This window comes from Phasianus colchicus, chromosome 2 (genome assembly GCF_987193195.1).
Source record: "Phasianus colchicus chromosome 2, bPhaCol1.hap1.1, whole genome shotgun sequence".
Lineage (NCBI taxonomy): Eukaryota > Metazoa > Chordata > Aves > Galliformes > Phasianidae > Phasianus > Phasianus colchicus.
In genome coordinates, this window is record NC_143437.1 from 68,435,800 (window position 1) to 68,449,323 (window position 13,524).

At 38.3% G+C, this 13,524-nt stretch overlaps 1 protein-coding gene across 2 annotated transcripts in view; it reads left to right on the forward strand.

Moving 5' to 3' along the window:
• Nucleotides 1-13,524, forward strand: part of PREP (prolyl endopeptidase) — a 98,002-nt gene that overhangs the window by 58,504 nt on the left and 25,974 nt on the right. The window lies entirely within an intron of this gene.

A 13,524-nucleotide genomic window follows, 5' to 3' on the forward strand; every position in this document is an offset into this window, starting at 1 on the left:
ATACCCATCTAATTAAAAAGAGTTTTGAAGGGGTTGCCATAAATTAGAAATAATGCATTTTTCTAGTAAATCATATTTTATGACTGGAAAAACAAAATCTCATTTTATATTTAAATCAATTACATGCTAAATTAGGGCAAGTTTAGAGTAGTAACGCACGTTGTTTCGAAAAGGAAGCATGCTCTGCTATTCCCTGTGGAAACCTCTACTCTGTGAATCTCTGGCAGAGTGGAAGTATTATTGTTCTGGCTTTCTCCTTACTCCTGCTCAGTGCCAGTTCTAGGTAAATGTGATCTGTGCAGATACAATAGGATCATAAAAAAGTGTTCAAAGAACACTCTTGGATCACCACTCATTCAGCTTTGCCTTTTGTCAGCAAATTAGTCCATTGTGGTAACACCTTTGAAATTTCTTCTCCAATCATTGGAATTCATGATTCACCATGAATTACATTGTTCAGATTCATGGGGAACTCTCAAATGAGCTGTGAAGGCAGCGGCTTGTTGCAGCTGTGACTGGGACTATTTGGTCACCTTTGTAGTAACCTTGCCTGACAGTGCTGCATGCTTTTGCACAAACCTAGTCCTCATCCCCATTTGTGGAATCCCACATGGACCTTTAATGTTTGTGCTAAATCAGACTTGGATGAGAGAAAGAGAAATGGTGGCTCATCAAAGGAATTTATAAATGGCTGTCAACCTTGCATATCCGTTTTAAAACTTAGGCAATGGTTTGGGGAATTGTGGAAGAAACTGAAAATTAAGAATGCAAGAAAAATACTGAGGTTAGGCAAAGATTATTGATTATAGAAGTAGCATCAGCATTATGGAGTTCATGACATAACTTTAATTTCCATCAAAATTACTAAAGTATTAAAGAAAAATGTTGTTGGCTCTGTTCTGGTATATGACCTTAGGGAAAAGCAGGTCCCCTGCAAAGATTATTTTTTTATTCTTCTATACCTGAAGAATTATATCTTCCTAGATTTTTCTGTATAGCATATATGAAACTTTAATGACCTGTTTTTATAGCAGTCTTTGAATATAACTGTGTTAAGAAGACTTGAACTGAAATTGTAAGGTGTCATGAGTGTGAAATCTGAATTATGGCAGCTGGAAAATGTCATAGCGCCTGCTTTTTGTTCTTCTGGATCCCCTGTAAAGCTTCCTTCACAGACTCCTTGCACTGCAAGTATAGACCAGCAACAAAGTTTACTTTATGTATATGAATTTTCATAGAATTATAGAATGGTTTGGGTTGGAAGGCACCTTTAAGATCATCTAGTTTGAACCTTCCTGCTATAGGCAGGAACACTTTCCTCTAGACCAGGTTGCTCACAGCCCCATCCAGCCTGGCTTTGAATGCTTCCAGGGAGGGGAAATCCACAACCTCTCTGGGCAACCTGTTCCAGTGTCACACCACCTTCACAGTATGGAATGTCTTACTAATATTTTAACCTGGCTACATTTGTTAAATGTTATACTATATAGTCTTAGTAACTTTTTCCTACCAAATGCTTCCTGAGATTTCTTTGCATTACTAAATGCTTTGATCCACCACAATGACAGATTTCAGGAAGTAGCCAAAATCCATGGGTGGATTTTACAGGAACTTTTCTTTTGCCAAGAGCCTTCATGTTTATTGCATAGATAACTCAACTGCTGCTTTAAATAAAAAGTTTGTATTTTATCTTTACAAACTAAGTGCTTATGTGTCTCTCCATATTAACACCTCACCGTGACACTTAGTCATGGGTAAACAGTCTTCTGTCCTGACACAGAGCTCACTTACTTTTAGGCTGATATGCAGTCAAATATTGCTTGGCTCCTTTTGCCATTTTTTGAATACCTTTCAGGACTATCCTTAACATACATAGATTGCTCCAAAAGCGTTGCCTCCTATTTATTTATATAGAAGCTACAATAGATACAAAGAGCAAAATAATACTATTTGGTAAGAGTACATTTTCAACTACAAACACTAGTTTTCCAACCTAGTCATCACCATTAGCTGTGCATTTTTGCTAGTGATGAACAAGATCCTGCGTGCTGCACTTACTAAATTCTTCATCAGTAGAGGTGACTCACTGTCACCACTGCTGAAATGCACCACCTATCACCTCACTGTGCTAACATCCACTGTTTGGTCTCCATAAACTCTCAGCAAGCATTGGTGAATGACAACTGGTGCAGCGTTTTGTGCATGGAGCAAATTTGTCACACATCTTCGCTTCATATACACTTCCATGTCAGATACCATTTTGTTAGACCACCCCTCTGCTGCCATCTCTCACACTGCATTGGCAGGAAGGTTTGTGCTCTGCTGCTACACCACCAACATGTGCATCTGATATCATAAGCCAACGTAGCAAAATAGGAGGCATTACTTTCAGAGCAGCCCTCATAGTTTGGTGTGAACCAAACGTATATGCTGCTATTGACAGATGAAGTTTGAATTAGCTCTTGCAAAAGAACTGTGAAATTCATAGCACAACTTAATTTGTTTTGAAAACAGTTGCTGTTCAGATGCTGTTGTGAAGAAGGACAAGTCTTTAAAAGGGTATCTGTTTTCTTGAGGCTGTGATTCTCTCTTTTGCAGAAATTGTTTTTACAAGTGAAGTGATTTTCGTAAGAAATGTGTTCTGTTGTTCTGCCTTTCAGCCCCATCTGCACTCCTTTGCAGCACTGATTTCAGGTTATGATTCATTGATGAGGGAAAATTAGCCTCCAAACATTCTAATTCCTAGTGGAACTTAGCACTGTACAGTTTGGCACAGTTATTAATCTCTGTTTCAGGAAAATAAAACACAGAAGATGAGTCAGGCTGGAGATTGATTGACAGAGCTGTGGGAGAGATTTGTGCACAGCACCTGCCCACGCTATTCCTGGATTTTGCTGTTGCTGTTGGAGTCCGTTCACAAGCATTAAATGCTCTCATTAAAATGAAGAGTAAAAAGGGCAGCAGAGGAAAGCAGTGTCCTGTGAAAGATGTAGTAAGCTCAACCTGCTTAGCAATACAAGAGCTGATGTTATCACTTTTTTTCAGTGTGGATAAGGAGATAGAAGCAATAAGATGACTATCTCTCATCTAATAGGTACAGAGAGGTCACTGGGTTTTGGAGAGCTACTGAATTTTGGTTCAGTAGCTGGGTCAGCTGTGTTTCTTATACCAGAGGAGAAAAGTGTAAAGAAATTTTACACTGAATCTGTGCACAAAAAAAATAATTCTTCCCATTTCAGAACTGATTAATTTTTGAGGAGCTGGACTTCCTTGTTTTTAACAGCATATGGAGTTTGACTCCCATCTTTATCTCATGGGATGAGGGAATAGAATTAATACTTTGGGAAACAAGTTGCTTATTATTGCTTGTTTCAATTTTATTCATTTCTTTTCCTTGTGGTTTCATATTGCAGTGGGGAAGAAGACTAAGAAATACTGTGGGGGAGGAGTGGATGTAAGGAAGTGCATGGGTTTTAGTGCTTGCCAAGTGTAGCACACCACCTACCCTCTTCCAAGGGGAAAATAAACTCTGGGCTGTTTCACTTTTCATCAGAACTCCCAAGATGAGACTGAAGTCTTCAGCTTAGAGCTTTTCTGGTGCGTTGGTAAGGGCTGTGGTTTTGGCAATTAGTTAGCAGTCTTGCTCTGGATGGCATCAACAAAATCACAATGACAACTGTGGCAGCACTGGCAGTGTGCCTGTGTGAATTTAACTTCTTACACCCTTAGCATGTGATCGCTATGAGCACCACTTTAATCTGCCATTAACTTTTCTACTTGCAGGTCAGTGAGGAAACAACTCAAAACATGGTCTTTTGGTTTTAAGGCTGTGTAACTCTTTAAAGCCAGAAGTTAGTATATTGAAAAATGACTTATGTTGCAGCCATATTGCATTCCATTTTAAGGTGAAAATTTGTGCTTGTGAAGGATGTTATGTCTAGAAGAGCAACAAGTGAAGAATTTCCAATAATGACCTTAAATGAACTTGAATTTTTGAAGCCTGCCTAAGCAGAGTAGAATTTTACTCTGTACCCACTATACTTAAGCAGCAGCATCCAATGCACTCAGATAATTCATACCAGTAATTCTGGCAGACCATGACATTACCTAAGTCTGGAGTTGAATAAAGTAGGAATCAGATCCTCATATTCCAAGCAGGAGGGATGTAGTAATTGAATTTGTACTGGATTGGCAAAGAAAGCAATGCAGTTTTCCTGTTTTAAGACCTAAATGTCCAAAGTTGCTCTCTCCCCTTCTTAAATACTATAGAGGATTGCTGTACAGCTTAGATGTTGGGAGTTGTGTTCAGCAGAATGCAGAACAATAAAAATGTTGTTTGGGGTGGAGGAGTACAGAACTGCTCTTAGGAAGAATTAATACAATACCAAACCACACAGTGTGGATGGATAATATTAAAATACCAGTCTCTTTCTTTTTTGGATCATCATACAGGCTTTGTGATTCGCTAATCCCAAGCTTTCTAATATCAGACTTTGTTTATTTAATTCCCTGCTAAATGTGCAGGGAATTGAAGAACTTCCTAAAATGCTAGTTTGCAAGAATCTTCATTGAGCCAGCAGTTTGTGCTTGCAGCCCGGAAGGCCAACTGTGTTCTGGACTGCATTAAAAAAAGGGATGGCCAGCAGGGAGAGGGAGGTGTTTGTCCCCCTCTATTCAGCTCTTGTGAGGCCCCATCTGGAGTACTGTGCCCAGGCCTGGGGCCCCCAGCACAAGAAAGACATGGAGTTCTTGGAACAGGTCCAGAGGAGGGCCACTAAGATGATCAGAGGGCTGGAGCACCTCTCCTATGAGGAAAGGTTGAGGGAACTGGGCTTGTTCAACTTGGAGAAGAGAAGGCTGCAGGGAGACCTCATTGCGGCCTTCCAGTACTTGAAGGGAGCATATGAACAGAAGGGGGAACGGCTGTTTATAAGGGTGGATAGTGATAGAACAAAGAGGATTGGTTTTAAACTGAGATGGGAAGTTTAGGTTAGATATTAGGAGGAAGTTTTTCACACAGAGGGTGATGACGTACTGGAACAGGCTGCCCAAGGGTGTTGTGGATGCCCCATCCCTGGAGGCATTCAAGACCAGGCTGGATGTGGCTCTGGGCAGCCTGGTCTGGTGGTTGGTGATCCTGCATGTAGCAGGGGGGTTGAAACTAGATGATCATTGTGGTCCTTTTCAACCCAGGCCATTCTGTGATTCATATTAAATCATTATAGCTTAACTAAAATGTGTTGTGAAATATTCTTATGCCTTACTCAGTAGAATCTTTGATTGAACTTGTAATGGTTTGTTTTTGTAATGAATAGAGATGTTAATAGCATGCTTGATCTCAAGCTGCATTACATGCTCCATTTCTTTCTCAGAATTTCCTAAAACCCAACATAGAATCTAATGGTTTAAACAGAGTTTAGTTATTGAACCTACTGTAGAGAATCTGTTTTGATATACAGGAGCTTTATACAACTGTAAAGGAGTTTAAATGATTATTTTACAGCTTTCCGTGTCTTAAGTTATTGCTTTCTTAGCAGTGAATAAAAACAGTATAGATTCCCACAGTAAATGACTGAATGCATTTTACTATCAAGAAAAAAAGATTAAAAGTGTTATTCACTCAGAAGCCTTAAATGAACATCTGTTTAAATCATCAGGAATCTCGGTAGGTGGATTCTTTACTGATGTAGAAGGATCGAAATGAGAGTGCTGTTGTAGTAAAATGCTTATTATTCATCCTCTTCTAAACAAATTGCTGAAGATCTTTCCCTTCTCTTTTTTTTCCAGCTTTTATATTCACTCCTGTGGTAGTTCTTACATCCAGTAATTAACCATGGACACATCGCTGTTTTAATTAATTCCCTTATAAAATAAGTAAGAATTCTGATGATTCTCAGTGGAAATATTCTCACAGATCTTATTTTCCCTTTCATATAAGCAAGTTGTTGTTATTACTCAAAGGTAGCGAGGAGTATTAACTCCATTTTACAGGAATAAAAATGTTCAGAATGAGATTTGTCTATGGTTACACACTGATGTGCTAGGGTTATTTTTGGATACAGGTTGCTCTTCTTTTTGCTGATCTCAGGAGTTGACTCTTCAGATGTGATCAGAAAACTGGTAAACAAGTTTTTGTTATCACTGTGCCAGTTCATAAAACTTTAGCATCAAACATACAGAAGAAAAACAAACAAAACAAAACAAAAACCCCCTAAACATCGCCCACTCCTAATATCTCCAACAATGTTAAATCCTGACAAAAGAATATCTTTTGATCAGTATAGTGTACACATGTCTTATAGAGTGCAGAATAAACAGTCGCATTCTATAAAGGTGAAGGATCAAATGCAGAGAGTGCTTCTACAAATAGCTACTGTTCCCAACCTTCTTTATAGCTCTTTAGGTCTTGTGCAGACCCAAGCAGTCATAAAAGTGGAAAATTTCACCATACTAAGGACTGTATGTGTAATTGTCCTCTAAAAGAAAGAAGCGATAACTACCAGTTTTCTCTGTCTCTTTCTTGAGGCTAAAATCAAATTTGCTGGCGTGCCAGCACATTGTTCATAAGGAGAGTGCTCATCTGCAAGTATAGGAATTTTTTTTTTTTAATCCGTCCTGCCCGCTTATTACTTTGCCTCACAGAGCCTATCCAGGAGTGGGTTAAATTGTGATTTAATGCTGCACTGAAGACAGCTCTCTCTGGGACTATAGTCATTAGTTTTATTCACTTCATTCACTGGCAAAAGGACATTAGATGATTGCAGCTGTCAGACCTCACTGATGCGGATCAGAATTCAAGCCACTGATTTGGCATGGAAAGGCATAGCATTCTAGTACTAGGCTACTGAGACAGTCCGGCTATTCAGAGAGCTGATGGCAAGTTTATCTTTTTTTTGGTGTTGTGTAGTCCTGTTGAATAGTCATTAAATCATCAAGAAGAGGACTTGCATTTAATAAATTGTGTGGGCAAGTATCTGTCTTTGCCACTGGATGATTTTGAAATTGGAACAGATTTGCAGAACAGTAGTAATTGTAGTTGCTTACTTGTTAATGAGGTCCATGCTACTTATAAACATGGAGTGCTCAATATTTTACAGGTATTCATGCAACTGTAGTATATATCTAGGTAAATTTAAAAACATAACACTTTTTATTACACATAAATATTTAAAACATTTTCTGAAACGTAGCTGATACAAGTTTGCAATGAGTTGGTGGATTTTTGAAAGTATTTCTGTTCTCACCAGCTGTTCCTGAAGATTTTTCTATGATTCTATGAATTTTTTTTACATCGTGGCTTTATGAAAGGCAGAAAGGAAGCTTGTCCTCTTTCATTCCTTTTATTTTCTCTACTTATGAAGCTTCTCTTCCTGGGATTGTATAAAGTATAAGTTGAAATGATCTTTTGAGGTTATTTTTTACATTGGAGTTAAAGAGGTTGGATTCTCTCTTTTCCTACAAGAGGAAAGGAACCAACTATTACTGCCCAGGGGATGTTGCAGTCATGAACAGAAAAACCTCTGGCAGAGGTGCTGTGATAATAGGACAGAAAAACTGGGAAAGGAAAGAAACTGCAGTGTGTGCACGCAGTGGCAATGTGGTCATGTATCCATCATGACTTCTAAGACAGGTCACAGTTATAGTATCTAAGACAGGCCACTTCTGCGTGTACTGTTCTGACTGGCATTTGTCTACTTGGTTGTTAAAAACCTCCAGTTTCCCTAGGCAATTTGTCCCAGTGTTTCACTGCGTTTATTGTTAAAAGGCTCTTTTTTGCAGGGGAGAGGAGTATGCCACAAGGTTTCACCTATATTCTCGTGATATGCTTGCTATGCATTCCATTGTGTCTCTCACAGACAAGAAAGACAGATAATTCTCTTTCTAGTTACAGTAAATTGTCACTATGTGTCTCTTAGTATATAAAGATCTGCGTCCTGTTCAGTTTTTCTAGACAGTTTTATCTTCTGCTCATCTTCCTTTTCCCTGGATTCTCTGAATGTCCAGGATGTGATGTGACATGTTAAGCAAAGTAACTGTAGCTGAGGCTTGCAAATGTTGAGTGCAGTACCAAGAGTTGTTTCATTTGTTGTATTCATGTTGCAGGTGAGGCTTCTGCTTGTATGTGCCAGTCAAAGGGTTTTTTCTTGCCTAAAAATTCTTTGTTTGCTCAAGTTCAGTTTGACATGTTTTGTACCTCTCGTATGCTTCTCTGAATTATTTAGTCAGTTCTTTCCCATCCTGTAGGCGATTGCACCTGTCTGAACATCATGCTGCATTTCTTGCCTTACTGTTTTTGTTTTTTGTTTTTTTTTTACTTTTTCATGCAGCTTTGCCTTGTTTTGCTCTTTGCAAAAAGCACTCCCTTGCCACCTCTTTTCTGCAGGAGAGTCTTAGTGTTTCCTGTTAGCAATGAAACTTCCCCACAGTTCCCCATATTCCACTTAGATACTTCACAGTGAGTGAATTTCTCATCCTGAACGATGTCCTTGTGGGCCACAAAGGAACTGGGGTGTTTTCAGAACAGAAATGGCACTGGCAGAGCTGAGGGGTTTGTATTTGTGAGCCCCAGGCCTCTAAGCACGCACAAGTTAGTAACTAGCTCATATTAGGTTTGACATGCAACTGATGCAGAAACATTGAAGTTAGAACAGCAGCCTACAGAGAACAAGCTAGAAGTTATTGCTTCTTTATTTACTTGTGTTATTGGAACACTTTGGCAGCTTAGTCATGCACTGTGTTCACCTGTACATTGAAGTGCTATGTACAGACATAGCAGGGCCCCTTGCCAACCACACCTTGAAAGCAAGACAGATCAAGAAATTGTGTTTCTGGGTGGTTATAGTAACCGTGTGTTAACTACATAGAGGCGTTGGAACCAAATTCTAATTAGCAATATTTAAAAGTAGTGAAAAATACCCATAAACTTTTTACATATGTTATAAAAACCTGATAAAGTTCTACTTGATCCTTACTGACAGAAAATTTTAATTTCTGTTGTTAATTAACATTAATCACCTTGGTGGAAGATAGATAAATAGAGTTGAGTGGTGAATGTTATTGTTAAATAGTAATTCCATGTGTTTGTAGAATCTTAAGTAGACTTGCTTCAAACACTGTAACTAAGTTGTCTGTAACCTGGGAGCCCTCTACCAAGTAAGTAAAGCTTTGAGACTACTACTCTGAGCAGACTCAGCAATTGAAAGGTAAAAAGAGAAGCAAATGATGGCATATTTGTGAACTGAAGTGATGACTCTTACTTCCACTGTGAATATGATTGCCTTAGGAAAGGATGGATATTATGTAAGTTGATCATATAACAGCTGTGAGCTTTGTTAAAATGACACAATCTTGGTGTATGCTGAAAGAATGCTTTTTCCAAGAAAAAGCAGGGAGAGTAGCAGCTCGTTTCCACCCAGCACAGTTCAGTCACTAATTACGTGAGGTTTTTTTTTCCTTTGGATATTTATCTATCTGTGATCCAATACAAATTCATCATGGCACAATTTTATTAAGGGTAATCTAGTTTGCAGCTTCATTTATCAGTTGATTTTATTTTATCAACATTGCCCGGAGGTATTGATAGAATATTATCTTTCCTTTGATTAATTATTTCTGCTCTGTCCTGGAGGCATATCTTAGAAAATTTATGGGACAAGGGAAACCTCCTAGAAGCATAATTATAGCTCACTGCAACTAGTTTTTTACCCATATAGATGAATGATATCAAGAAGTAGATTTCCTTGGTTCTGACTTGCTTTTCTCACATACACAGAAAAATGGATGGATAAATTCTTCCTAACAAGTATAGCTTGCTTTTTGGCCAAATGCTTTTGGAAGTCATAGCGCACAGTGTTCAGTGGTAATGACTTAAAATACACAAGATACAGAAAAGATTCAAAGGATAATGGTAGAATCCCTGAGCTGAGGAATCTTTTACCGGTAGGAACATCCCTGAAGTTATTCTTCCACTTCTTGGTGTATTTTTGAAATACTAGAGTCACTGAAGTTGACTTGTAGCAGTTAGACATTTCATCTGTTTTGTGATTATTAATATCTGGATTCTTTGATTGTTATTAAGGTTTGTTAAATTTTCCCACCTTTTCAGACATTGCCCATGAAAGAAAAGATCGGTACAAGCTGTCCATAGTTTTACTGTTTAAATAAACAAGTTTCTCCTCCTTCTTCTTTTTTTTTCCTCCTTGTTCCAACATTATTATAGAGATGCATTAGCACACCTCTTGGTGTTCCTATTATGAAGTACCTTTAAGCCTTGTTACGATGTCTGTCTGGAAATTACATCATAAAGTGAAATTTTTGTGGGCTTTCATTGTACTACTTTAGTTGTCATTCTTCCCCTTCCTCCCCCCCACGGTTGTTAAAGCAATATAAAAAACAAACAAAACAAAACAAAAAACAAAAAAGCAACTAGCTCATTCTCATCATTCTTTTCCACTTCCTGCTTCTCACTGGGTGATTTTTCTTCATCACAGAAAGAGAACTGCAAATCTGAAAACAACAAATGAGCCCGAAGTACTGTCTCTCCAACAAGGATGTGGTCACCAGTGCTCAATTGTTGAAATCAGTTTGATCTGATCCTTAAAGTTATTTTCTTCTAAACTGACACTGTTAGGTATTTTCTAGGGCTTCCTATTTTTTCTTGACTTTTTTTTCAGGTGGTGTCTTGTTTTTTTTTGTTTGTTTGTTTGTTTTTCCCTTCTGCAGCCCTCTTGTTTGTTTTTGTAAATTAAAGTTTCAAAATTTAATTTTTATAAATATAATTTGAATGAGAAACCTCATGTAAAAGTGCTTCACAGTGCTTTTAAGTGTCCTGTTGTTTTTCAGGAAGTTCTTCAGAATTCTGTAACGTTCATTGTCCAGAATAGATGATATGTTTCTTTTCAAGCCAAAGAATAGAAGGGTTTTGCTGTACTAACCACATGTGGAACTTTTGTTGGTGTTTAGTGATTTATGGTGCCTCTGGTTTTGAGTAACCAGCAGCATCTCTAAACAGGATAACTCTGAAATTATTCAGCTATCAGAAGTCATAAACCAAGCTTTTTGGCAATGTAAGTGGAATATGTAGGTCCTTCTCTGACATAAGCTGGGTATTTGACATCACCAGTGTTAAAATTCAATTTGTTCTGTAGGAGAGTTTTTGGATTTGCATTTACAGGTGAAATTTGAATGCCCCGAGTACTCTAGATGCCCTGCATTAGGAATTAGAGACAAGGTTTGGGTCATCTTTTTGAAGCAGCAGCTCAACGGCATAGCTGTCTTGAGGTAACCAATCAAGTTCTGAACAAAATGGGAACAGAAATGCTGAATTAGCTGGTTATTGTTTGAGTGAACGTATCTTTCTCATTTCCCATTAGATGTACAAAACTATAAATAAGAATAGCTTGTTATGGAATAGTGTACATAATGTAAGTTCCCTCCCTTGCATAGTGGCGTTTTATTTTTAAAGTGTTTACCATTACAACCTGAACTGATTTCCAGCATGGTAAAGAGGAGGGTTGTTTGCTTTCTAATGCTTACACAGTGTTACAGTGAATTGTCTCATGTCAGAGCAGATTTCTCAGTGAAGTAAATCTTGGATTTAATGAAAGAAATTGCACTAGCCAGCAGATGTTACCTGTGTGCGTGCTGCTTCCATTGGGATATCTCTTTTCTTAATCTCATTCTTGAATACCTAAACTGAGAGGTAATTGAAGAAAGAAATCATAACTACCATAGATGTATGGGAAAAAATGTTTAATGTGACTTCAGTATATATTTAATTCAAAAGGTATATTATATCTATCTGATATGTCTCTGTACTGTACTTTCAGTATTCTTTACAGCAAATTGAGGAAAGAAAATGGAATAGTGCATGGCAGATGCCACTTGGTCTGTCGTAGGAAGCACTGAGATCACTATGAAGTGTGGCAGAGAGAGAAGCCAACAAATCTGTCAGGTTGCAAAAAAGGAGTGAAAGGAATTCCTTGAATCTAATTTGCCACTAACGCTTTATGTAATGGGACTGCTACCTCATAACTGATCACAAAAAATGTGATTTAGGAATAATGTCTGCCCTGCTTGTCCTGCAGGATTTTTGAACTCCCAGCTATATTTTTCTCCTGCTTCTCCCCACCACCACCCTATGAGATACTTCATGAGTCATTTGCAGAAGGGCAGCTGAACTTAGAAGACATCTTTTCTAAAAGACCATCTCCTAGCATTTAGCCTCTGTCATCACGAAGCTGCTTTTCATCCCAGTGGATAAGTAGAGAAACAGGTTCTTCTAAGAGATTTCTTTATTATTTTCACAGTGCTTTTGAAAATGTCTGTAGTGGAGTGCTCTTCCTTCTGGATTTTATCTGCATTAATTTCTGCTGTGCTGAGTCACTTTGGCTCCTGTCCAGTTCTGTGTTAAGCAAGCTTTGCAACCAGCTCAGAATTGCTTTGAAGCTAATTTAAGAAACTTAAAGAAGATTGATTAGGATTTCCCTGTGAAGAAGGGAAACCTCAGATCCTGTGGATTTTGCTGTATGTTGGTAATAGGCTGCCAGATCTACGATGCTCTTCAGACATCTCTTTTTTTTATGGGTGAGTGCTTGTCACTGCTGCAGTAGATGGAGTATTTCTTCTCTGGTGTGCTATGCAGCCTGCAGTCCAAAACTAGGGGGTTTTGTTGGTTTGTTTTGTAATGTCAGAGATTATGAGAATTTGAATGGACTGTGCAGAAGTTGTGTTTGAGGCCATGCACTGGGAGGGAGAATCTTGATTCTGTGGCAGTCTATGAGACTTCTGCCTTTACACCTCAAGCAAGGAGAGTATTTCCCCCTGCCTGCTAATACTGATACTTTCAGACTTGCTGGTGTAGGGTCTTTGTGATTTGCCTCCCTGAAGTGCTGAGCAGCAGTTATTACAATTTATCAATTGTAGGTGTTGCTATACAGCGTTGTTCAACCTCTGGTGCTATCTGTGCACAAGTTCCAACTTTCTCCAGGGACTACTCCATCAGGTTTACCCTTTCAGTCTTCTTTGAAATAGAGTTGTATGGTATTTTAAACTCTTAAGCCTTTAACAAAGGTTTTGCAATGTTTGGGAAAACTAACGACATTACAATTTACAAATTTCTTATACTTTTCTTTACTGAATTTCAAAGCATGAATTTTGACATAAGTGTGGTGAGACATCTTTGTTTCGCAGGGAATAATGGAGGGAATACTGCATATGAAACTGAATGTGTGATATGTAGTTCCAGGAAGTTAGAAATGAAGTGATCATTCCTATTGTTCAGCCACTCAGCAGGGGTATGGTCGGGGTCACCCTACTTGTGTGTGCTGGGACTGAAGGCAGCAGCCGTGGGGGAATGGGAATGTTCCTGTCTGCAAGCACAAAACAATAGATGAACTTCTGCTACATATTGTTCTTTTTCAAAAAGAAAGAAATTAACTCATTAAAACAGTAATTGACAATAGAACAAAAGTCATTCTGAAGGCATTGTCTTTGTACTGCTGTATTTAAATTATGGTACAGATG